Source organism: Pongo abelii, chromosome 16 (assembly GCF_028885655.2).
Source record: "Pongo abelii isolate AG06213 chromosome 16, NHGRI_mPonAbe1-v2.0_pri, whole genome shotgun sequence".
Classification (NCBI taxonomy): Eukaryota; Metazoa; Chordata; class Mammalia; order Primates; family Hominidae; genus Pongo; species Pongo abelii.
The window spans coordinates 54,207,765-54,232,229 of NC_072001.2; the positions used below are offsets into that span (position 1 = coordinate 54,207,765).

At 44.5% G+C, this 24,465-nt stretch overlaps 1 long non-coding RNA gene across 2 annotated transcripts; it reads left to right on the forward strand.

Annotated features, from left to right (window-relative positions):
• Positions 1 to 11,946: 11,946 nt before the first annotated feature.
• On the forward strand, positions 11,947 to 15,388 carry LOC103892513 (uncharacterized). 2 transcript variants are annotated; one of them, XR_656719.3, is made up of 3 exons: positions 11,947 to 12,058; positions 14,065 to 14,109; positions 14,876 to 15,388. It is a non-coding gene; the product is annotated as an uncharacterized LOC103892513 (long non-coding RNA). The 2 variants fall into 2 exon arrangements; XR_656720.3 differs by having other exon boundaries at positions 11,987 to 12,063.
• Positions 15,389 to 24,465: the final 9,077 nt, after the last annotated feature.

Consider the following 24,465-nt stretch of genomic DNA (forward strand, 5'->3'; position numbering starts at 1 on the left):
CCCAGTGCAAAATAAAAACGCGAGGCCCCGCGTTCAAAAAGCAGGAAAAAGACTTTCCCTTTCTCCCGTGGTCTTTCTGTCCACCTCTCTCGGCAGGGTTTATTTGCTGGTTAAGTGGCGCTGGCTTGAGCACAGGGACGCTGGCGGGCCAAAGGCCGACCCTCACAGGCGACCCAGCGTGGCGGCGAGTCCCTTGGCTGTACGCCCAGGCCTGCGCCGCCCCCACGTCCGTGGCCGGCCACTGCCCAGGGCGGAGGGCAGCGGTGTTCGCCGGGTGGGGGCCCACAACCTGTCCCAGGAAGACGCAGGAAGACGCAGGAGACGCGACCGGGGTGAGACAAGAGTCCAAGCTCTCAAGCATCCACTGTGTTATTGCACTTCACTTACAATACACGAATTCGAAGAAAAAATGATTAAGAATTTCATATGGTGACCGCAGAGCATTAGATTCCAAGCGGGACCCCTTCTGAGCGCGGGACCCTCTGGCGGATTGCCATTGAAACCAGTCCTGCCTGCTCCCCATGCCCCGGAGAAGGGTCTTCTCTGTGCCCACCCCAGCTAGCAGGCGAGAGCACTGGAAGGAGCCTGAACGCCACAACTGGTTGGCACTAGGCATTGCTCCGCCTTCGCCCCTCCCCACCCTGGGGAAGAAGCAGATACTAAGTAGATAAATATGAAAGCAAAGTACCATATCACTTTCCCCTAGGTTTCCTCCAGAGCACGTGTCAAATCTTTTTACTGTAGAGGTGGGGTTGCTTTCCTTCCATCAGACCCACCCTCCCCCATCCCATTTAAAGGACTTCGTCAAAGCATAAGTAACATGCAATAAACCTCAAATATTTAAAGTGTACTATTTTATGAGCTCTAACATATACACACGCATTTGTGAAACCATTACCAAAATCAAGGTGGCATTTAATTTCCATCACCCACTTGTCACCCCTCCTTCCTCCACACCCATCCCCTGATAACCACTGATTTGCTTCCTGTCATTATTGATCAGTTCGTGCTTTCTGAAATTCTATTGTCATTATAATCAGTCTGACTTTCCTTTTTCGTCTGGCTTCTTTTACTTAGCATATTGATTTTGAGTTTCATTCTTATTGTTCATATCAATAGTTTGTTCCTTAATATTGCTGAGCAGTACTCAATTGCATAGCTATGCCACAGTTTACCCATTCACTTCTTAAGGAACATTTCCATTGTTTCTTTCCCCTCTTTTTTTTTGGCTGTTTCAAGCAAGGCTATGATGGATGTCAGTGTGCAAGTCTTTGTGTGGACATATATTTCACTTCTCTTGAGTAAAAATCTAACAGTGGCTGTATAGCAGATGTATGTTTAACTTTTTAAGAAACTGCCAAATTAACTTCCGAGGTTCTACTGCATTCCCACCAGCAGTATATGAGAGTTCCAGTTGCTTCACATTCTCAGTCTTTGAATTTTAGTCATTCTAGAGGTATTTGATTGTGAACTTAATTTGCATTTTCCTGATTATTAATAATTTTGAGCATTTTCCAATGAACTTACTGGCCATTCATATATCTTTTATGAATATCTGGCCAAATCTTTTTTCCCATTAAAAAAAATGGGGTTGTCTTATTGACTTTATATTTATATATATATATATATATATATATATATATATATATTCTGGATTCGAGTTGTCTGATAACATGTGTTTTAAATACTTTATCCTAGTCTGTGCTCTGTTTTATTTTCTTTGTGTCTATTGAGGATCAAGTTTTAAATTTTTGATCAAGTTTGTCAAGTGTCTTTATGGCTCCTACTTTTTTTGTGTTCTGAGAGACCTTTGTCTACTCCAAGGTCACCTCCTGTTTTCTTCTATAAGTGTAATAGTTTTAGGTTTTATATGTAAGTCTATGATCCATTTTGAATTAAGTTTTGTATATGGTATGAGGTAAGGGTTAATAGGGTTATTATTTTTTCTTTCTTATGGATATATCCAGCACCATTTGTTGAAAAGGCCCTTTTTTCCCCTCAAATTGAATTGTCTTAGTACTTTTATTAAAAATTGGCAATATATGCATGGGTCTATTTCTGGATTTTCTATTCTGTTCCATTAATCTATATGTTTATTTTTTGCCAACACAAAACTGTTTTGATTACTATAGCTATAATAAGTCTTGAAATATAAAAGCAAGATTAGTAAATTGGAGGATGAGGTCTCCAACTTGGTTCTTTTTTTTTTAAATTACTTTATGGGGTTGCCATGGAGGTGCACTGCTCAAATCTCCTTAAAACAACAACAACTACCACTACTACTACTATCTGAAGCATAGTTGACAGTTCCACCCTATGGATTCACCTCCATGTTCACAGAAAGGCCATATTTCTCTGGGTAGCTCCTAAACAATGACAAGCATGCTAAGGCTACTAGTGGTAGCCCATTCCAGCCAAGGCAGGACTCTTCCAACAGGCAATCTTTGCTTGAGTGTTCCCTACTGCTGGCTGAAACTGTCTCAGAGCTATACTGTGGTCTGAAGCCCTTTCCACACAACTCGCCCTTCCCTCTCTTCTTTCACAGATTTCAGATTACAATGGGGACTGAAAGCTTTTTGGCCTACTCCTGCTCCTTCCCTTTTTATCTTTCCCAGTAATCTGCCCCTGTAAACCTCTTGTATGTTTAATGCAGTCTTGCCACCTGCTTCTTAAAGATTCCTAACAAACACACACATTGGTTTTTCTAGGTCTTTTGCATTTCTGTATACATTTTAGAAATCAGCTTCTTAAATTCTACCCCAAAAAGCCTGCTGAAATTTTAAGTGGCAGTTTACTGGCTCTATAGATCAATACAGCCAATTATCCACCAACGTGGATATATTTAGGTCCTTTTCAATTTCAGTAATGTTTTGTAATTTCTGGTGTAGAGGTCTTAGACATCTTTTGTTAAGATTTATTCCTAAGTATTCTTTGGGTTTTTTTTGGTACTACTGTATTGAAATTGTTTTAAATTTTTTATGTTCCAATTGACTGGTGATAGTATATAAGAATACAATTGGATTTTGTATGCTAACCTTGTATCCTGAACTGAAACCTTGCTGAATTCATTACTAGTCCCAGTAGTTTGGTCTCTGCTTCCTCCCCCACCGCCTTAAGCAAAAGCTTTTGGGGGATCCCAGTGCTCTGGTAAGACTGGGGTGTGGGTAGCTGGAGCTCCTCCAATCAGTATCCCTATCCCTACCTGGAACCCCTTCACCCTAAAAACAGCTTCTAGAAGTTGCTGAAGAAATCTCATACTCCAAGTAACACAGTATAACCAGCCACTGTTCTAGGGAAATTGGTATTTACTGAACACCTCCCCCATATTTTATAGGCATCTTATCTCATTTGAGTCTTTAAAATTAAAAAAGGAAACCACTGTGTGAGATAAGTAGAAGTAGCTCCATTTTAAAGATGAAGAAGTAGAGATTAAATCTCTTTGACAGGGTCTCAACAGTTGGTTTCTTTCTGAGGAAAGACCAAAATCCATCTGTCTGACTCTAGAGTTCATGCTCTTTCCTACCACCGCAAGCTGACTATCCCCAGGCTACACAGGCAGACAGATTCCAAAATGGGTCTCTGCTGAGGCCCAAGTCTTTAGACTGACTGTCTTGTGTTCATTCAGCATGTGGCCCTGTGGATCTGGAGGCCTGACTAGGCTCTGGGATTCCACCCCCACAACACCTGCCACCCAGTCTGGTTCCCTAGGTTCCTGTTCCTCCAAAATTGCTTTCTGAGGGTATCAGTGGCCTCCCTCTCACCCTGTCTGATGAACTATGTGCAAGTCTAAGCATTTTTTTTTTTACTTCTCTGCTGCCTTTGCAGAGAACGTCTCCTTGGAACCATGTGGCTCAGTTTGTTTCTGGTTCTCTTCTCAAGTCTCTTGTCACTTCTTATTCATACTCTGTCCTGATTCTTTTTTATCACTCTCTTCTCAATCACCCAGGTCATGCAGTCTGTGGTCTCCAGATCTTCTGTTCTGTCCCTCTCTCATTCTTAGAGATGCTCTTTCAAGCACCTGTAGGAGCAAGACCCCTCTAACCAGGCCTGCAAGTCACCTAAAGTTCTGACTACCCAGTTAACCCTAATGTACCCATAAAAAATTATAATACCTTGAAATTTCTAATAGTTTAGCATCTAAATGATGTTTTCCTGATCGTTCCCCTGTCTTCCTGTACTCTCAGAAGAGTACATCTTTTCTGAGACCCAATGTGTCTTGATTTATAGTTTGGGTGACATATTTAACATCTCCAAGGAATGTTCTCACTTGAGTGGACAATTTACAAGATCTAAACCTTGTTGACAAACTAGCTCCACCACAGTTCTACCCAACCAGGTAGCTAAGCCTTAGACTTCTCTTTAGTTCTAGGGATCCCACCATCCTTTCAGTTTTCTTTCCTTCTTCTCTTCTCCCATATCTACTCACTGAGCCAAGCCCATTGTTTTCTCTGAATTAGTCTTGGGTTAGGCTGTATCCTCTGTGGCTACTGCCACTCTTTGATTGATTAGTCCAAGGATTTCCAGAGACTGATCTTCTAGTTCATATTATCCCCCCATCAGGGTCAATGTTACTTTGACAAAAATCTTTTCCTGTGGCACTTTTTACATAATAGGCGTTCACAATCTGGTGATATTAAAAAGCCAGCAGTGTTTGCATCAGCAGAAGATTTTGTACCAGCTCTTCGATATCTGTTCACTACATCCGAACCCCTTTGCTTGGTCTTTAGGATTTTCTACCATTGTCCTATATCACCAAGTTCATTGTTTATATCGTGCCTCAATGTGGAACTCCTTCAGCCAAGAGAGAAACACCAGGCTGGCTAACCCTTTTGCACAACCCGGCACTCTCTCATCCATGCTTGTGCCCATTGTATTCTACACACTGTGAGTGCCAACTTTCTGTCCATCTTCAATTTTTCCCTTCAGTTTTAACCTCAGCCGTATCTTTTCCTATCCTAGTATTTCTTCTCCAACCCTTCCCAACCTTCAAGATATGTGTTCCTGAGTAAATCTCTTATGTGCTATTAGACTAGCCCCAAAGAGTAGAAGTTCCCAAATGTAACTGGAAATGAGCTTCATTAGGCTATGAGCTTCTTCAAGACAAGGATCATGTCTTATTTAACTTTATAGCACCAGCATCTAGACCAGTGCCAGGTACATCATTTGGGTGCAATAAAATATACATTTTATAAAGAAACACCACTCTATGGTGTTGGCCTCATTGGCAGAAGAGTTTGAGCTTCCTCATCTGGAAAATGGTGCTCAGAATATCGACATCATAGGTAGTGAACACTAAATAAGAAAAGTTACGTGAAGGTCTTTGCACAGAACCTGGCACAGAGAACTGTATATTTATGAGTTCATACCTTCACATTATGTTTTTAGAACTGTCATCAGAATTGCAGAGTTCCTATAATTGCTCCTCTACAGCAGGGTAGTTTTGCTAGAGCCTCCTCTAGAGTAGTACCAAACTCATGTATGAAGTTTGTAATTATTACAGGGGAAAAAACTGGTCCAACAGGAGAAAAATCCACAAGGACAACTGCTTACAATGCCCCTGGTTATGATTTTTGGTGTGGAGTTTGGCTGTCACAGTTGAGATAGATAGATATGCAGATACACACTGATTTGTCTTTTTCAGAGATTCCATAAATGCATACTCGGTTAGGACATCAGGCTTCATAATGGGAGGGACCATTTTTCCATTCCCTTCCTCACTTTTTTTGAGATGGAGTTTCACTCTTTCGCCCAGGCTAGAGTGCAGTGGCATGATCTCGGCTCACTGCAACCTCCACCCTTCCGGTTTCAAGCAGTTCTCCTGCCTCAGCTTCAGGAGTAGCTGGGACTACAGGTGCACATCACCATAACCAACTAATTTTTGCAGAGACAGGGTTTCACCATGTTGGCCAGGCTGGTCTCAAACTCCGGACCTCATGATCCACCCACCTCGGCCTCCCAAAATGCTGGGATTACAAGCGTGAGCTACCACACCTGACCCCCTTCCTCACTTTTTATACAGGAGAGAAACTATATGATCAACAGGCAGAATAGTGTTTGGACACTCTGATGTGTTCATTTTAACACTGAACCTTATATATTTGTATTCAGCAGGCAGAATGAAAATTTTTAATCCAGGGAAGCAGTTAGTTAAATCACTCTCATAGATTTAATAACTTTCATAGTTTTGGAGTGGCAGTTATCCCTAATCTAACTATGCCCTTAGTTTTTCTATCTGTAAAATAAGGGTAGTAGTCTACTCTCACCCTCTTCTTAGGAATAGCAACTATTATGGTACAGAGGAAAGAGCACTGGAATGGGAGTCAGGAGAACTGAGCTCTATTCCGCCTTTGCCTAGCTGCACAGCCCTTGGGAAAATCACTTCAACTCAGGCCCCTCACCTCCAAGAAGTCCAAACTAAGCAACCTCTAAATCAGTTCCCAGAGTAAGAATGCTATGCTTTTTAAAAAATGACAGCCGGCCGCAATGGCTCATGCCTGTAATCCCAGCACTTTGGGAGGCCAAGGTGGGTGGATCACCTGAGGTCAGGAATTTGAGAGCAGCCTGGCCAACATAGCAAAACCCCATCTCTATTAAAAATACAAAAAATTAGCCGGGCATGGTGGCAGGCGCCTGTAATCCCTGCTACTTGGGAGGCTGAGGCAGGAGAATTGCTTGAACCCGAGAGACGGAGGTTGCAGTAAGCCAAGATCGTGCCATTGCACTCCAGCCTGGGCAACAGAGTGAAACTTTGTCACACACACACACACAAAAGACATAAGTGGCCCTCTTCTTCTAACCAGAGTTGCCAGATAAAAGGAGACTTCCTTTGCACCAGGTATAGAGTGGGACTGGGCACGTGCTGTCCACGGCAGGTGTGTGGTGTTAATGTGCCAGCCATATACATCAATAGCACCACACACCAGGCAGGAACTCAAGCAGGGTGAACATGTCTGTTTGGAGACAAGGACCCTAGGGAAGTAGAGGCATGAAGATTACTTGCACAAGGATTATTTCCAATTTTTGTACAAAAATTGAACCTATTACTGGGCATTCTTTTCAGACTTCCTGAGCTGCCCATCAGCCCTCTGACTCATGACTAGAGGAATCACCCATAGATATCCCTGAGTGGGGAGGGGATGGAAAAAGAAATGGGAGGTTGCCTCTTATGCCTCTTGGGAGCGCTATTCCCTCCTCTGGGGATGGACTGAAGTGTAACAGGTAAAGAGCTCTCTCCGTATTCGCTTGATGGTAATGCCAAATTCAAGGCAGACCACCTCAGAATCTGTATCTGCCTACAAATACCATCATATTTCCCAGTTGTAGGAAAGAGCCACAGCGTTTCTAGCTGAAAGACTTGAGTTCAAATCTCACCTACATGAACTGTCTGGCTTTAGGCATGATGCTCCAGGTGTCTGAGTGATGGAAGGATCACAAGAAATAGAGGTGCACAGAGTGTTTATTCCAGGACTGGCTACAGCCTCCCTGGCCCTCGCTCCTGTATACATTATCCCCTGCCCAAATACTATTTCAGAGAAGATTTTTTTTAAATAAACTCTCTAAGGTTGATCCCTTTGTCAGGGGTATTTGAAGAAGAAAGAAGGGGCAACACCATAAGCCAGAGGGGACAGCTTACCGAAATCCTGCAACGCTGGGGAGAAAGCTCTGCTTTCTCTATCATCTTCTCACCCCCACTCTCAGGCCTGCCCCAGCCACACCTGGGCTCTCCCTCCTTCATCTTAACTTGGAGACATGTCACTTGGCCCATTCTGGATTTGGCTTCCGCTCCGCTTGTGGTTTGGCTTCCGCTCTGCTTGTGCAGTCCCTAACTGTTGTGGCCCAGGTTAGGCGGGGAGGGGACATCCAGGAAGCCCTGTTCTCAGAACTGTTCACACAGAAAGGGGACCTCAAAGAGTCCTACCCCACTTCATTTGGGATGTGCATCACAGCAAGAAATGGTGCCATGGCCTGTGGCCACCACGGCCACAGCCTAACTGAGCACCCACCTCTGGCTCATAGCCAACGGCAGCCTTGAAAACATAGGACCTGAGTCACTCCAACCAACAGAACCAGTGGTTAAGGAGTCTCTTCTATGAAAAGATGCCTGAATCTTCACCTCCAGCCCTACTCAGAGCTTTTGCTTTACTAAGACCAGAGGGACTATTTAGTGTTAGTTTTAAATTGCTACTTGTGCCATTCTGACACAAGGAAAATGCACAGGCTTGGGAGTCAGACTGTCCTGGGTTGAAATCCCAACTTTGCCACTTACTGTTTAGGTAACATCTGGCAAACTGCTGGGTCTGGCTTAGGCATGGGGACACTGAGACTTCTGCACAGTTGCCGTAAAGGTTAAGCAAAACTGCACGTTGTAAATTGCCCAGTCCTCGTCAAGCACCTAACTCAAGAGTGGCTGCTCACATTTTTTTTCTTGTTTCCTTCTCACCAGGGAAAGACTAAATTATCCCAAGTATGGTTTATTTATAAGAGTTTAAAAATTCTGCTGAAAGGCCAACCATGTAGTTATTGAACAAGTTCCTGCCTGATTGTTTCCATTCAGGTAGTAAAGTGTCCAAAGTAAATGGATTCATTCGTAACATAGATCGCCCCTACAGCAGGACTGCTTGACAGTGTGCCTGCCAGCTGCTGTGTCCCCCTGACCCACCCCACACCAGATTCCAGCTGAGGTTTGAAGGAAAAGAGCCATCAAGTTTGTCTAGGACTTTTAGACACTAAATAAAGATTATGATGGAAACTATCCTTCACAAAATTAAAACTGTCCTTTTTCCTGGGAAGCTCTCACTGATAAAGTGGCTTGTTTTGATTTCCAGATTTACTTTGAGACCATTCATATGCACGCATGTGTGTGAATGTATGTGCGTGTCTCAGAAATAACTAATCCTAACACAGCAGAATGATTTGGCTTAGTCTATAGCAGCCAGTCTAATCAGAGTATTTCATAGTCTATCTCACGTCTTGCAGGAGCTAGTCCATCTTCGTCAGATGGCTCATTATGCCAGCCAAAATGACAAGCTCTACGGTCCCATTGACCCCCTTGTTTCCTCATGTATAGATAAAACTCAGAACACATGAATTCAAAAGACACAGTGACTAGATTTGCAAAGTCCCAAAGAACCACTGCAAAAACTTAGCTGCCACTTGCAATATAAATGTTACCATACCTTTGCTTTCATGTTAACTACCCTTCATATTTTAGGAAACTACAGTACAGTTAAAACTGAAAACATATCCAGACATAGCCAACACAAGTTACATTTTATAATTATTTATGCAAGTTCCTTAACTTTAAAGCCACAAACCATTTCTACAATAATTACCACACTGCAAGTACATACAATTTTAGTTCTGAAGGACAAACCTATATGCTTCTCTGTGATTTCATAGTGCATTGCTTTAAAAAATTTCTGCAATTCAATCTAAAACACCCAACTTTCTAACTTCCAAGCAAAGCCACCACAAAAATGAATTCTTCCTGCCTGAATTCGGTAGAAATACAAGTCATAAGCAGCTTTTAAAATCAAATGTAATCATAATGTGCTATTGAGGTGCCTTTGCTTAAAGGAGCAACTGTAAGTCCCAAAATTTGTGGGATTGTGTTGGTTTTGAATGCCCTGACCCATTACCAAGCTTTGTATTCAGACAAAGCATCCCATTTTCCGATTCCAAGAGAATGTCAGCATACAGTTCAATTTAAAGAGGTATTTGCACCTCAGAAAGGGCACAAAAAAAAAAAAAAAAAAGAGAGAGAGAGAGAAAGAGAAAGAAAGAAAAAAAGAAATAAAGTAAGAAAAAGAGAGAAAGTGGTACAAGCAGTTCTTATAAAAAATAAAACGATGTGTCACTATTTCAACTTGTCTTTATTGAAACGGCGATTTTCTAGTCTATTTTCTTAGATCTGCAGTATCTCTGTGTAACACTGTTTCCAAGCTCAATTAGGAGGATTTTTATTTCATCCCCATAAAATATCTCCTTTTTTATGCCCTTTGAGTACCCCAAGTGGGTTTATAATTACACAATCTTTATTGAAGGAGTACAGATGAAATAACAATTGTTTCTCATTTCTAATTCCAATTTTCTGGAAAGACATTTAAGTCTTCAATTCCTGGGTACCTGAAAAAAGCAAACAAGGTACAGATGCCTGTAATTTTTCCTATTTTTAGTTTTGGAATGAATCTTTTCTTACGGCAATGAAAGCAAGTGAAAAAACCAGTCCTTGAACACTTGCAACAAAAGACTATCACTTTCTACTGGAATTGACATTGGATTAAAAAGCTAAAGTTTGAAAGTAAAATTATTTTGCTACTCTTTAAATATTTAAGCAGTTTGAAAATAAATTAGAAAATAAATACACGTATTTCCCTAATAGTGCACACCACTTGGGTGACATTCTGTATACTCCTATTTTTGCCATGATGTGGATTTTTTCCCATCAAATGAAAACCTACAGAAATAAACTCTGAAACAGATAGATTGTTCCCCTCCTTCCATTCTCATGCCAATGAAATATTTCAAGTGAACTGTTTTCTGATCACAAATACCACGTTTGTTTTTTTAAAAAAATCAAAAAGCAGTTATTTAAAAGAATACATACTATTATTAAAAGTTAGTCAAGACCAACTAATAAGACCTCGAAAATGAACATATTTCAAAGAATTTTGTTCTCTTCAATAGTTGCATGAGTTTTTTTTTTTTTTTTTTTCCAGGAAAATGTGCAAATATCAAGGTTACCTGGGTCTGCTGGTCACTTCTAGTTTTTGGACTCTTGAAGATGGTGAGTTTTGCTAATGATGCGCGGCTGTTTAAGAACCGGGTGGCTTTTCTGGCAATCACTCTTCGTGTGCCATCTTTTATAAAGGTGCTTCTTGTTGCTAAGAGATCAGTTGCTTAGAGACCAAACCATTAAAAAAATATATATGTCAGGGGCCAACATAAATTATAGCCAAATTTTGTCATTTCAGCTCGCCCCCTGAATGTTTGGCTTTTGTAATAGATCATAGCGTACCAAGAGAAGCTAATTACTAATCACAAATAGAAAACTGACCATGAGGAGGAGAAAAGATCTGTGCGTACGCTCCCGTGAACAGAGAGTAATATCATGCCTCCCTTCCATGGAGTTACATGGTCGCTGGGCTCTCTGAAACTTTGGCTCCTCGTGGGGAGTCCTAGACATATGACGTAAAAATAGATTTATGCACACACGTAGATACCTGTCCCAGGAAAACTTGAGTGCAGGGTGGAGTATGAAGATGTGGGAATTGTGGAGCTACTTTACAGTCTTTTTCTAAAGAAAATGAAAGAAAAATGCTCTGCTTAGGAAAATGTATGTCGGAAATCCGAAGTGATATTAGCCTTTAGCCAGATGTTTTATGTGTGAACATGATTGTCACTGCATCAGGTTCAGTTGTGTACACCTGGGGGTCAGGGGGTGCTTGGATAAAAGTCTCTCTACCTTTTGTTTTCTCTCGTTTGCTGAGATATGGCATCATCTGAGGGAGTAAATACAATCGGTTAAGTAAGGTAAGGTTTGACTTGGGGAGAGGGGCCTTTCTCTCTTTTCCTGGTGACACTGCCCCTTGAGACCCTCCTCTCAAATTTGCTGTCGGCTAAATACTGTCCCACATAGGGACATTTACATTTTAGGAACACATTTTTAAATGAAAGACTCAAGTTTCTTTAAGATTTAATGGGATAGTGGCATTCCAAGCTTCTTAACCGGTAGGATGTAAGATCTTTGGAGGCAAAATAAAGCTGGATGTGAGCCTCCACTGGATAACTCCATAACACACGTCCTTCCTGCATTTCTCCTTTTTCTACCTCCCCCATTCTTCAAGGTCTCTGTGACTCTGTCCTGAGTGAGAAGAAAGCAAGCAAGTAAGAGACCAAAGACTTGGATTAAAAGCAAGATGAGAAGTAAAAAGAGTACCTAGTGATTTAAAGATTTGTTCCCTTCCTAGCCTCCAAAGTGCTTGCCATTCTAGAAGCCTTCATGTCCTCAGCTTTATTGGGAGGGCATCCTGGAATGAACTCCACTGCGCAGGAGAGGGTAAGGTGAGGCCTGGGGGCTGGGATGGGAGCCCAGCGGGAGGATGAGAAGGTTCCCATTCCACTCTGTAGTGCTGGTCACTGTCAGATTGGCATCAACCCCCATACCTCCACCTACAAAGTAGGTGGAAGACCCACAACCAACTTGAATTTGAAGTAGAGATATATGCCAGAAAAAAAGAAAAGAATGAAGACCTGGGCAAGTGGGATGTGGCTAAGGCTCAGAAGAAATTTCCTCAGCAAGAGGAAAAAAACACTGACTTCCCCCAAACCAAGCTATGAGTGAAAACTGACACATGCACCGATGACATAGATATTTTCCCTTAAACTCTCTTCCTTCTAATTCCCCAAATTTCTCTTTGTGGCTTATATTTTGGGATAGAAATGGAAGCAGAAAGGGCTAAGAAGGAATTAAAGGTGGAAAAGGCAAGAGAAATAATGTCTGGGTATACAGTTGCTGCCTAGCACCTGCTAGGTGAAGGAATGAGAGAGAGAAGAGGAGGCTGAAAGAGAAAGAGGCTGTGAACTCGACTTTATGTTCCTTGAGGGCAGAAACTGTCGTATTCTCCTCTTTTCCCAATTCCAAGTGTTTGCACGGGGCTTTTGCATTTAGAATGCGATTAAATGTTTTTGTTAACTTTGAAGTCAAAGGAGAAACAGAGAGAGAAGGGATGGGTCTAAGGGGGTTGAACTGTTACTCCGTCCTAGACTCCATGTGACTGGCTCCCTCCATAAGAGCCCGCTCTGCTCACATTTGTACTTTGGACTTAGATCTAAAACTAAAAGCCTGCCCTTTTTCTTTTTTCCTTTTTTTTTTTTTTTTTTTGAGACGGAGTCTCTTTCTGTCGCCCAGGCTGGAGTGCAGTGTCACGATCTCGGCTCACTGCAACCTCTGCCTCCCGGGTTCACACCATTCTCCTGCCTCAGCCTCCAGAGTAGCTGGGACTACAGGCACCCGTCACCACGCCCGGCTAATTTTTTTTGTATTTTTTAGTAGAGACGGGGTTTCACAGTCTTAGCCAGGATGGTCTCGAACTCCTGACCTCGTGATCCGCCTTCCTCGGCCTCCCAAAATGCTGGGATTACAGGCGTGAGCCACTGCGCCCAGCCAAAGCCTGCCCTTCTTCTTATCAATCCATCCTGCTCTCCCCATTTTAGGGGGGCTCTGGTTTGGCTCTTTCTTCCTTGTGGCCATTTGCCTTGGACTCTTAGCTTTGACCTCTAGGACATGAGGTCCTACACCTCGTTTTGGCCACTTCCTACCTATCAGGAGGTGACTCGGGCACCATTCTGGACACTAGTCCTTGGCAGCCTCCAGGTTCTCATCTACATGGGTGGAGGTGGGGAGATGCCGTGGTCTGTAATGAGCCACTGCCCTCACTCAGTGTGGTGTGGTGAAGAAAATAGGCTTGGACCCACGAGGGCTTGGCTTACAAATGTTCCAACTTGAACCTTGGAAAAAAATTTTGGTACAGCTGTAACTGTGTCAAGGAATGTAGTCCAGTGTCATTTTGGGTCTTACAGTGTGGCAGGTCACTTGTCCACAGGTACCTGGACCACAGCGCTCTCACATCCTGACCCACCACTGCTGGGAAGCTGCCCAGCCCACATGAGCTCCATATTCCAGTCTCAGGAATGGGAAGCCAGAACAGTGGGTGCCTCCCTCCAGACTCAGAAGACAGCACAGTGAGAGATGCCTAGCTCTGGGGCATCCTCTGTGGAATTGACTGCCACTGCAGGCCCAGGCGCCTCTTACTGGGAAACCAGTGTTCCCTGATGCCACCCCCACTGAGCATCCAGAGACCCTGGTGCTATCTATTGCCTACTGCCCAGTTGCTGCTAACTCCACCAGGACTTGCTCTTTCCCAGTGGAAAATTCAGCAGACAACATTTCTAGAAATGCTCACACAGCCCCCTTGCTACACAGCCCCTCTACTTTAGAAAGGACCCACTCCTATCCCAGGAAGACTCCAGTGTAGTGACCACAACTCTATTCTATTTCTCCAGGAAACTGTTCTTAGAAGAGGCCTGAAGAGAAACATGACTGACTAGGTAAGAACAGAGGCTATACCAGATGTTTGGGGCACTCTCTGGAGGTTCCTAGGGCAGCAAATAGAAGCTCAGCCAGTACTACGCAAGGGGGCTTTTTCCAAGCCCTTTCAGGGGCCATGTCCTGGACAGAAACCTACCCTGAGGAACCAGAGCACTGCGGGCAGGAGAGGAGGACCTGCCTGGAGAAGTCACATCCAGACATACAGCCCAGCAGCTCCTATAGAAAAGCAGGACTTGAGCAACAGGGGGCAGCAAAGCACAACCGCCTTCTTCAGCTGAGCCCTAGGGCAGCCTTGGGAGGCAGGCAGTGAGGGGCAGGAGAGTTGGCCTCCCTCCCAGGGGACAGCTGCTTGGCTGGCCAGAGGTACTGGCCAAGTTTGAATTTGAAGTAGAGATATATGCCAGAAAAAAAAAGAAAAGAATGATGCCCTGTGCAAGTGGGATGTGGCTAAGGCTCAGAAGAAATTTCCTCAGCAAGAGGAAAGGATACACTGACTTCCCCCAACCCAAGTTATGACTGAAAACTGACACATACACCAATAACATATACATTTTCCCTTAAGTCTCTTCCTTCTAATTCCCAAAATTTCTCTTTGTGGCTTATATTTTGGGATAGAAATGGAAGCAGAAAGGGAAGGGCTAAGAAGGAATTAGAGGTGGAAAAGGCAAGAGAAATAATAATGAGAATAAACCAAATAAAGAAAAATAAACCAAGCTTGCCCCTGTGTTGGTTCCCTCTCTGAATTCTGAAAAATCTTTGTCACAGTCCACAGGGACCTCTGGAATGAGAACTGAGACAGAGAGGCTGGAGTAAAGGAGCAGCAGACCTCAAGACACATGACAATAGTTACCCTTGCTGATTTCACCCCTTTCTCCGGTCTCACTTCATCCTTTTAGATGGAGCCTCCAAGACACAACACTTCATCTTCTTGTTGGGAAAAAGCTGAGGCAGGGCTTGCATGTCTGACATAATGTCCAGGGCTCAGTGCATAAAACCCCTCGTGGCCTCTGCAATGAGTCTAGACTTGCTGGCTCCTTGCTTCTAGCTTAAACTGGAAGAACATGCTCCCCATTATCTCAAGTAGCAGAATATGTTCCATATGCTTCAAAGGAAATGCTAAACTGTCACAGCTGTAGATCATGTGCTTGCCCTTTTGACCCACACATTCTCACCACCTGTTTCTTTGTTTGACCACCAATAAATAGTCTGGGCTTCCAGAGCTCGGGGCCTTCACAGCCTCCATACTTGCGTTGGCCCCCTGGACCCACTTTCTCTCTCAAACTGTCTTTTCTCTTTCCTTTGACTCCGCCAGACTTCGTTGCCCCCAAGGCCTGGTGTTGGATCTGATCACCCCAACATTCCTGGCTGCCCAACATGGGGTGACAAAGGCCCTGGTGAAGGAATGCTAGAGCACATGAAAGCAGAGGATGCATCATCGAAGGACACCCAAGGATGACTAAAGGAAGCTTGGTGGGAAAGCTGAGCGCTCAGAAGAACCAGGGTAACAACGGGACAAAGTGAAAGCAAACATTCTGCTTATTTAAATTTCTTAAGGCATTTATTATGAAGAGGGGGAGTGAAAGTTAGTACTTAGAATTTGTTATCACTCTTTAGTACAGTAAAGGAGTTTTGCCCATGGTTCCTGGAACAAGGGACTATGGAGTTGGATGAATGGGAGAGAATTGGCAGAGATTTTAAAAATGCATATAAAGATGGAGCAAAAATTCCAGTTTTTGTTTGGTCAATGTGGGTGGTAATAAAGGCAGCTCTTGAGCCATTTCAAACAGATGATGAGGCAGATTCAGATGAGGAAGAGGAGGATGAGTGTAAAGAACTAATTTCAGATTCTGAATGTGAGCAACAGAAACCGGAGGAAATTAAAGAAAAAGGGAAACTGAAAAAAGTATGTTTTACTAGCCCGTTGGCTCCACCTGCCGAATTAAGTGAATGGCCACCTCTTTTCTCTCCCATTAATGGGCGAGAAAATGAATTAGCTGAAAAACACTGCTCCTGTAGTTGCAACATTAAAACCCAGAGCAATTGGTGGTGCTATACAAAATTCTATTCAAAAAGCTAGAGCCGAGGGAGACCTTGAAGCATGGCAATTTCCCGTTACTATAATCCAGCAAGGAGGAAAGGAATTCAAGCAAGCCATTACTCTGAATATGTTAAGGCTTGTGATGGCATTGGAGGTAACTTACATAAGGCTACTCTTTCAGCTCAGGCTATGGCTGGATTAAAAGTAGGAAAGAATATGCCCCATTTCTCAGGTTCTTGTTTCAAATGTGGGCAATTTGGACACAAAAAAGGAATGTAGAAAAGGAAATCAAAAGGCAAGAACTACTACCGTCAATCAACAGAAAAGCCCTGCTGTATGCCTCCATTGTAAAAAACGCAATCACTGGGCAAATCAGTGTCATTCTAAAGATGGACAACCTCTTTCGGGAAATGGGAAGAGTGGCCCACCTCAGGCCCCTCAACAAACCGAGGCATACCCGGCACAGCCAGTGCCCTTACAAGCGTACAACAATTGTCCCCTGCCACAGTAGGCAGTGTTGCCATAGACCTTTGCAACACAATTACCATCTCTCTATTTGCTGGGGAGCTGCCAAAAAAGGTCCCTGAGGGAGTTAGAGGATGCTTACCCTCAGGAACAGTTGGTCTATTACTTGGAAGTTCTAGTCTAAATTTGAAAGGTGTTGCTGTGCATACAGGAATAATTGACTCTGATTATACCAGAGAAACTCAATTAGTTATTAGTTCCTCAACTCTGTGGTCTGCCTCCCCAGGAGAAAGAATTGCTCAGTTGCTGCTGCTACCCTGAACAAAACTAGGAAGCAGCACAGTGAAAGAACGGGAGGCTTTGGTAGTACTAGTCCTGCAGGAAAGGCTGTATATTGGGTTAATCAAGTGTCTGACAAAAGACCTATTTGCACAGTGACTATTCAGGGAAAGGATTTTGAAGGACTAGTAGATACTGGAGCTGATGTCTCTATTATTGCTCTAAATCAATGACCCCGACACTGGCCCAAACAAATGGCTTCCATGGGTATCATTGGCGTAGGAACCACCTCAGAGGTTTTTCAAAGTTCCTTGATTTTACCATGTCAAGGGCTGGATGGCCAGGAAGGGACAATTCCGTCTATTATTACACCTATTCCTGTCAATTTGTGGGGTAGAGACTTATTGCAACAATGGGATGCTGAAATATCTATTCCTATGGATCAATATAGTAATAATAGTAGACAAATGATGAGAAATATGGGCTATCGCCTGGGAGAAGGACCAGGAATATAAGACACTGCATATGTAATTGCATTTAGCTTTATTAACATTAAAATTTTTAAATTTACAAAAAGATCAACCCATAACTGCAGTGGAACAACACCTGACAGGACAAAAGGAAAATAAAAAGGCTGGACAAGATATATGGTGGAGGAATGCACATACAAAGAGCTGGGAAAAAGGAAAGATAATTATATGGGGAAGAAGATTTGCCTGTGTCTCTCCAGGTGACAATCAGGTGCCTGTGTGGGTGCCCACCAAATATCTGAAGATCTATCAAGAGCCACAGCATCTAGTGGACCTACCTGTACAGTGCAAATTGAAGGTTTGAGAAGCCTCCATTTGCTTTCTTTGTGCCTTCTATTAGAAGGGGCCTGTTTCTCATCATCAGTGGAAAGTTTAACCTCATGGAGATGAACGAACCGTGTGGGTGCAATCCCCATAAGATGGGGACAGATCAAGAAAACCGCACAGGAAGCTGAGAAACTGCTGGAGTGCAAGGGTTTTACCTACAGATACTTAACGGACCAATGCTTTCTGACTGAGTGCCTCTCTACCCTGATACAAGAGACCCTAATAGTTAGGCAGGAGTATCATTGCCCCCATTCAGCATGAAGAAGTTATAGAAGACGGACCTTCATCCTGAAACCCCTAGGATTAAGGGTCCTCTTGTAAAAGGGAAAGGGGAGATACGTGGGAAGCATTCAAACCAGAGCAACTCCATTTTGATAAGGGCTATTAAAAATGAAGTTGGATCACCAACTGGCAATTAAGGGCTGCACAGCCTGCAATTGCCTTGCTCAATTAATTTAAAAACAAAAAGAGGCCACCTTTTATGCTAGTAATAATGATAGCTGTGGTGGTTTTACAAAAAAGAGAAGGGGGAAATGTTGGGAAAAAGCTGAGTGTTGGGAAAACAGCTGAGGCAGGGCTTGCATGTCTGACATAATGTCCAGGGCTCAGTGCATAAAACCCCTCGTGGCCTGTGGAATGAGTCTAGACTTGCTGGCTCCTTGCTTCTAGCTTAAACTGGAAGAACATGCTCCGCATTATCTCAAGTAGGAGAATATGTTCCATATGCGTCAAAGGAAATGCTAAACTGTCACAGCTGTAGATCATGCACTTGCCCTTTTGACCCCCACATTCTCACCACCTGTTTCTTTGATCACCAATAAATAGTCTGGGCTTCCAGAGCTCAGGGCCTTCACAGCCTCCATACTTGCGTTAGCCCACTTGACCCATTCTCTCTCTCAAACTGTCTTTTCTCATTCCTTTGATTGCGCCAGACTTTGTTGCCCCCAAGGCCTGGTGTTGGGTCTGATCACCCCAACATTCTTTTTTTGGCACCAGTCACCACAGTCTCACTCCTAACCACCTTACTTGTCCCCCATCCAGACGGCACCAGCTTTGTCAGGCATCCACGTCTCCACATGCATACCCACCAGTTCTCCAATAACCACCTAAAAGGAAGGCCAGACCCATTCTACCACTTGGGTTCTTGGGAAAGATTTGCCCTCTCACCTGCAATGGGCCTGATCCAACTCTCCAGGAGAAGTTGTCTATAACAACTCTACTCCTCTCTCCTGCTGGATCGCCCCTTCTCTCCCTTGCTCTCCCTTTTTACCCCTGCCACAGAAAACCTGGCTTCCTTCCTCACCCAAATCCCCAGAGTTCTGGTCAACACCTCTTATTTGCATATAAATATTCTCTCTTCTACCTCTCCACACATCATAGCTCAAATCTGGGACAGATGCACATCTTTAGATGAGGGGGGCTAAAATAAAGGCCAGGAAGCACTCAATTAAATTTCTGTCTTCAGGCACTTGTTTGTCTGTTTTGTTTGTTTGTTCTTTTCCCCTGGAAGGTTGATTCCTATCTGACCCACAGTATGGTACCATCAGCCAGTATGGTACAAAGTGCTTATTCCACTTAGCACGTTGCATTTCAAAGCCAAGTGTGCCCTGACTACCAAGCATGTCCAAAGCCCATGGTGTAAGGAAGTCTCCTTGGACAGCAAAAAGGGAATCCTCCCCAAGAAAAATGAAGACCCTCCTACCATGAGTACCCCCTTAAGAAGATACCACCACCTCCTCCATTCTACTCTCACCCCACTCAGGGGTCCCCAGCTGTTTTCATTCTGCAGACCTGTTGCTTTGTACCTGTGCAGCAAGGCAATCAGATGAAAATCACTCAGAAGGAAATAAAAGGCAGGGACCCAAGCATAGGAGGATACACTGGCTGAAGTACAGGTGAGAAGTTGACCCCTGACCCAGGAGATCTTGAGAGAAGTGAGCCACAGCAGATTCAGAATATACCTCCAGATGGCCTCTAGAGGGGACAGGAGGTCACTCAAGTCTTGCTGAGGCTGATTCTAAAAGAAAGAGCTTTTGGCTGAACCTACCCAGCACATTCATCTGTGAGGTGGGTGGCATCAATAGAGAGCAGGGTTGGCAAGAGTGGAGCAGCCACCAGGTGTCCCACCTGGACACGACTTATCCAATGACAACTAGTGCACATAGTGATGAGCTCAAGATCTAAAAATCTAATCTAAAAATAGGACTTTAGGAATGAGCAAGAAAATTTATTAGTCCTTCCCTTTTTGCCTATCTTGTTCTTCCCAGCACCCCTGGACAAACCCAGTCAAAATAGTGGAAAATATATCCTTTAAGAAAAAACAACCGAGGCTCCTCAGTCAAGGGAGAAGAAAGCTAAACATTGCTATGGGGTTCACCCTATTGTCTCCCACAGGCATTGCTAACGCAATGCGAACCTTGATACCTGTGTTCCCTGGCATATCAGGCAGGTCTGTTTGGAATTGGCCCGGAAACAGAGCCCACTTGAATTTGGGACTTCTTCACACCAGGCTGTCTCACATGCTACAAGGGCCACTTCCGAAGCTGTGTGGGCCTCATCAGCACTCCTGGGCAGCCACAGCTCAGACATGCTGCTGTGCAGAAGGCGGCCTCTCCCATGCAGGCTTTGTCTCCTGGGCCCAAACACCTTTCCCCCTCACTCTGCCCTGGCCAGGTCTCCATCCTACCCTCAAATGCCCTCACCTTCCCTCATGCCCTCCAACCAGTTGTTCAGTTAAGACCCCCAAAGTAATTATTCAACTGAGTCCTGGTTTTCTTCAACAGTCTGGGGCTAACACTATAAAATGAAACAGAAGTACCACCTCCTTGGTGTCTGACCTGAAGCAGTCCCAGGTTGCCAGCCAATTTTATTGGCAACTAAAGTCTATGTGCATCTTAGAGCCGAGTTGAAGGTGGAATGTTCAAAAGCTCAATGCCTCAGTGGAAAAATCAATGGGTAAATAAATTTGATATGCATAAGCTAAAGAGTATTACTGGAGTAAAATATGAGACTAGAGAGCTGCTTTTGTCTAATACTTTCAAAGCACCATGAGTTTGACTAAGTTTCTTAAGGCACTGGAGTCTGTATTTTCCCCAGTCTAGATCTCCTACAGCAATCACAAATCTCTCAAGAGTAAGGACCATGTCTTACTCATCTTCCTATCCCTGGCCTGCTGGTGTTGGTAGCACTCAGCAGTTGTGCAGTGATTTTTGAATGAATGAAACCACTTACCCTTTGCCTCCTGTCCCCAGCCCCTACCATCCCTGGCCCTCCTCAGGTCCTGACAGCTGAGTTATCTGTGTGCTCAATCCTGCCATACTCCCAGCCCAATCTGGAGACAGGAATTCTTGTTCAAGCTGCCACCGCTCTGCCCACTGTCCAAAGCAACTCACCGCCCACCCCCCATAGTCCACCCCTGGGTTGGCCACTAGTGTTCCACAGCTGCTACTTGAGTCACATATTCTCCACCATCCCACACCCTTTGGGGGTTGCTGAAACCTGGAGTCTTGCACCTCAGGGTTCACCACCGCGTTCCTCCTTTATCTAAGGGAGTTTCCTCATTTCAGATAAGCAGTCTGGTAAGTGCTCCATCCTGTCACCCTTTGGCATGCTCCTGTGGCCCACTACAGAGAAACTGTCCTCTCAGCCTCCTCCTTTGTTCTTGTCCCCACTCACTCTCCCATCCTGGCTTTTTCCTGAAAATCAGAGCCCAGATCTGACCTTCTGGCCCCACAAGCCTGCTTCTTGTTAAACACAGACTCTTCTCAGGGCATGACAGCTGTGATCTGGGCTCTGCCTTGCTCCTCTGGTGAGACACCCTTCCCCCATATCCTACTGTCCATTACAGAATTGCATGGGGGATGGCTGTGCCCTTTGCCCTCCCAGCCGGCCCCACCCGTAGCGGCTAAACCAACGCCGATGAGAGAGCCCTGCCGTCTCCCAGCCTAACTTGCCAAGCTTCATTATGAGCAAAAGATCTGCAATGTGGCAGTGACCTCCCCACAACATAACTGCATTCTGACCTTCTTCTTGCAGTGCCAAGAGAAATGATGGTGAACTAAGTGCAGGGTGTGGGGTCGTTGTCAAATGCGGTCATTGCTACAGAACTAGGGTTTTTGGTTAGTTACATTCTTTGTGGAAGGACAGGGTGGTGGGTACAAGTCCCTGACAAGCAGACATGCTGAATTGTTTGAGACAATCCTACTCCCTGTTGTACTCTCTCTATGTATATATTTCAATGAAGGTAATTTACCTCATGCTTTCCTAAATACACAAATCTTTACATTTCAAATGACTTGTTAGACTGTACTCAAGATTCCAGAGACATTTTAAAATAATTCATTTTCAAATCATAAATTTGGGAAAAGGGGGCCTGGGATAAGCAAGTTGACTGGGCCACTGCTTACTCCATTCCCAGCACAATTCTGGGCATGGAGCAGCTCTCCTAGAGCCCCCGCCCCTGACTCCTGCTCCAGGCTTCACATTCCTAGAGCCACACTCTCATCCACAGGGACGTGAACTTGGCTCTGCTTGTCATCATTCTGGGTTTCTTCCCATGGGAGGCTTTTAAACCAACCTGTCTCACATTGGCTGGGTCCTTTGGGGCCTTCTGCAATGCTACAATGGCAGGTGTTTGCCTACAGCTTCCCACTGTGCCCGCTTTTCTCCCCACTCTCCAGCCAGCCAGGGTTCCTGGGCATCCTCTCCCCCACCCTTGCCAAATAATATGAGGCAACCTTGTTAACCTTCCCTAGAGCTATTTGCATGTGAAGCCTGTTTGGAGTGAATCAAGGACTGAAAGCTCACCCCGTGAAGGGAATTTTTAATATTTAACCTTGAAGGGTGGGGAGATGAGAGGGGAATGAGATAGAGAGGGAGGGTCTGCGGAAGAGTCTTCTTCCAGCTCCCCAACATCCTACACAACATTCATGCTACCAGTCCCAGCAGAGGCTAGTGAGGGCCAAGCCTGAACAGCACCCCCAACTTCCCACCATATCTCTGTCCCCCACTAAATGCCAAGCCTACTACTGAGTGAGTGGAAGTGATATAGCAGGCCTGAAACTGAGGTTGAGTTGCAAAACCATCTTTTGAGTGTGGTCTCCCCTGGGGTCGCAGCCCCAGTGAGCCCTCACTCCCCTAACTCCTCAGAGTTCCTATTTAAGGTTCTGTTCAGTTTCCCAGGAACTACCTGGGACTGAGGCATTGTGTTTCCCTTTGCACAGTGCCTGGCATATAGTAAGCACTCAGTAAATGTTAGCTATTAATAATAAAAAGAAGAAACCCTGGATAGCATCCATGGGGTGCTTGCATAGATGCTGCTAGGAGCAGCCATGGTGGTGAACAGCAAAGTTCGCAGCACATGGTGGACCACTCATTTACTGTTTTTGAAATGGAGGAAGTTTTGGTTCTCTAAAGTGGAAAAAGAATGCCTTCTGACCACATGATAACAGTAAGAGCCCTTTTTTATTCCTAAGTCTTCAGAAGAGTGAAAAATGTCTTCCGTGAACTGGCTACACATCCTGTTCAATGCCTAAGATGGAGATTGACAACCCAAACCTCACCTGTTTTCTGCCTTGGCTGTGAAAATTCCAATTGGCCAGGTGATATAGGGAGCTTTCAGAGGACCTGGCACTTTGTATGGAAAGGGGTAAGTGTAGGGAGGTATGTCAAACCAATTAAGCAAGCACTATTTGCAAGATACATGCCTAAAGCCAGGGAAGAGAAAGATGAACAGTTGTGGGGCCACCCTCAGAATTAACCTAGAAGCCCAGGACCACTGCATTGCCTTCTTCCTTCCCTCCGAGCGTCATGTTGCTCTATACATGGGGGTTGAGATTTTGCCTCCTTTTCCCAAGACTCTGGACTTCCAACTGGTCCTCGAGTGCTGCCCTGGCTTTTAAGCAGCTTGGCTGGGGCCCGGTCATTGATCCTCTTGCCTGGGATCTTTGCCCTGAGGACCAGAGCCCAACGCCCAAGTACAGGTGAAGCCCCATTTCACATTGAGCATCATTATGGCCCTAAAGCATTGCCCCAACCTCCAGATTGGAGGCTTTGGGATAGACACTGGCTACCCTGGTTACCCCATCCCCTTGGATTCTGTCACTGAGGTCCCAGCATGCCACGTGATTGAGCCATCCTAAGTTTGGCAGAAAACTAGGTTTGAGGCAGATCATTAAAAACCTTGAAAGTAAAGGTATGGAACTGAGAGTGGGGGCACTGGCAGTTTTTGGGTGGGAATATGATCTGAAACATGCTTCAGGCAGTAGTGGCGGGCAGAGAGGATCGGGTGGGCAGAGCCTAAAGGCAGAGACACTGGTTGCAAGGGCCCAGATGACGTCCCTTAATATTGAAAGGAGAGGACCAACGTGAGAGGTGTTTCCAGAGAAATGGGCTTGTGGAGGTGTAGAGGAGGAGAAAGTACATTATTACAATGAAAAACTAGATGATTCCAAGCCCACTAGAGAGGGGAAATGTTCATACTAATAAAAAATGGGGAAGGAGACCAGCATTTGACAAGTGCTTTTTGTATAATGAGCATTGGTAGCATTCACAGTACATGAGAAAAAAGGACTTCATTTCAAAGGCCACACAGAAAAGTGTACAGCTAGGATTCCAACCTAGGTGTATGACTCCAAAGTCTTGATAATTTCTCTAAAGAAGCCGCAGCAGGACCAACATAGAGAGGGAAGATGACAGCCTTGAACATGTTGAAATGT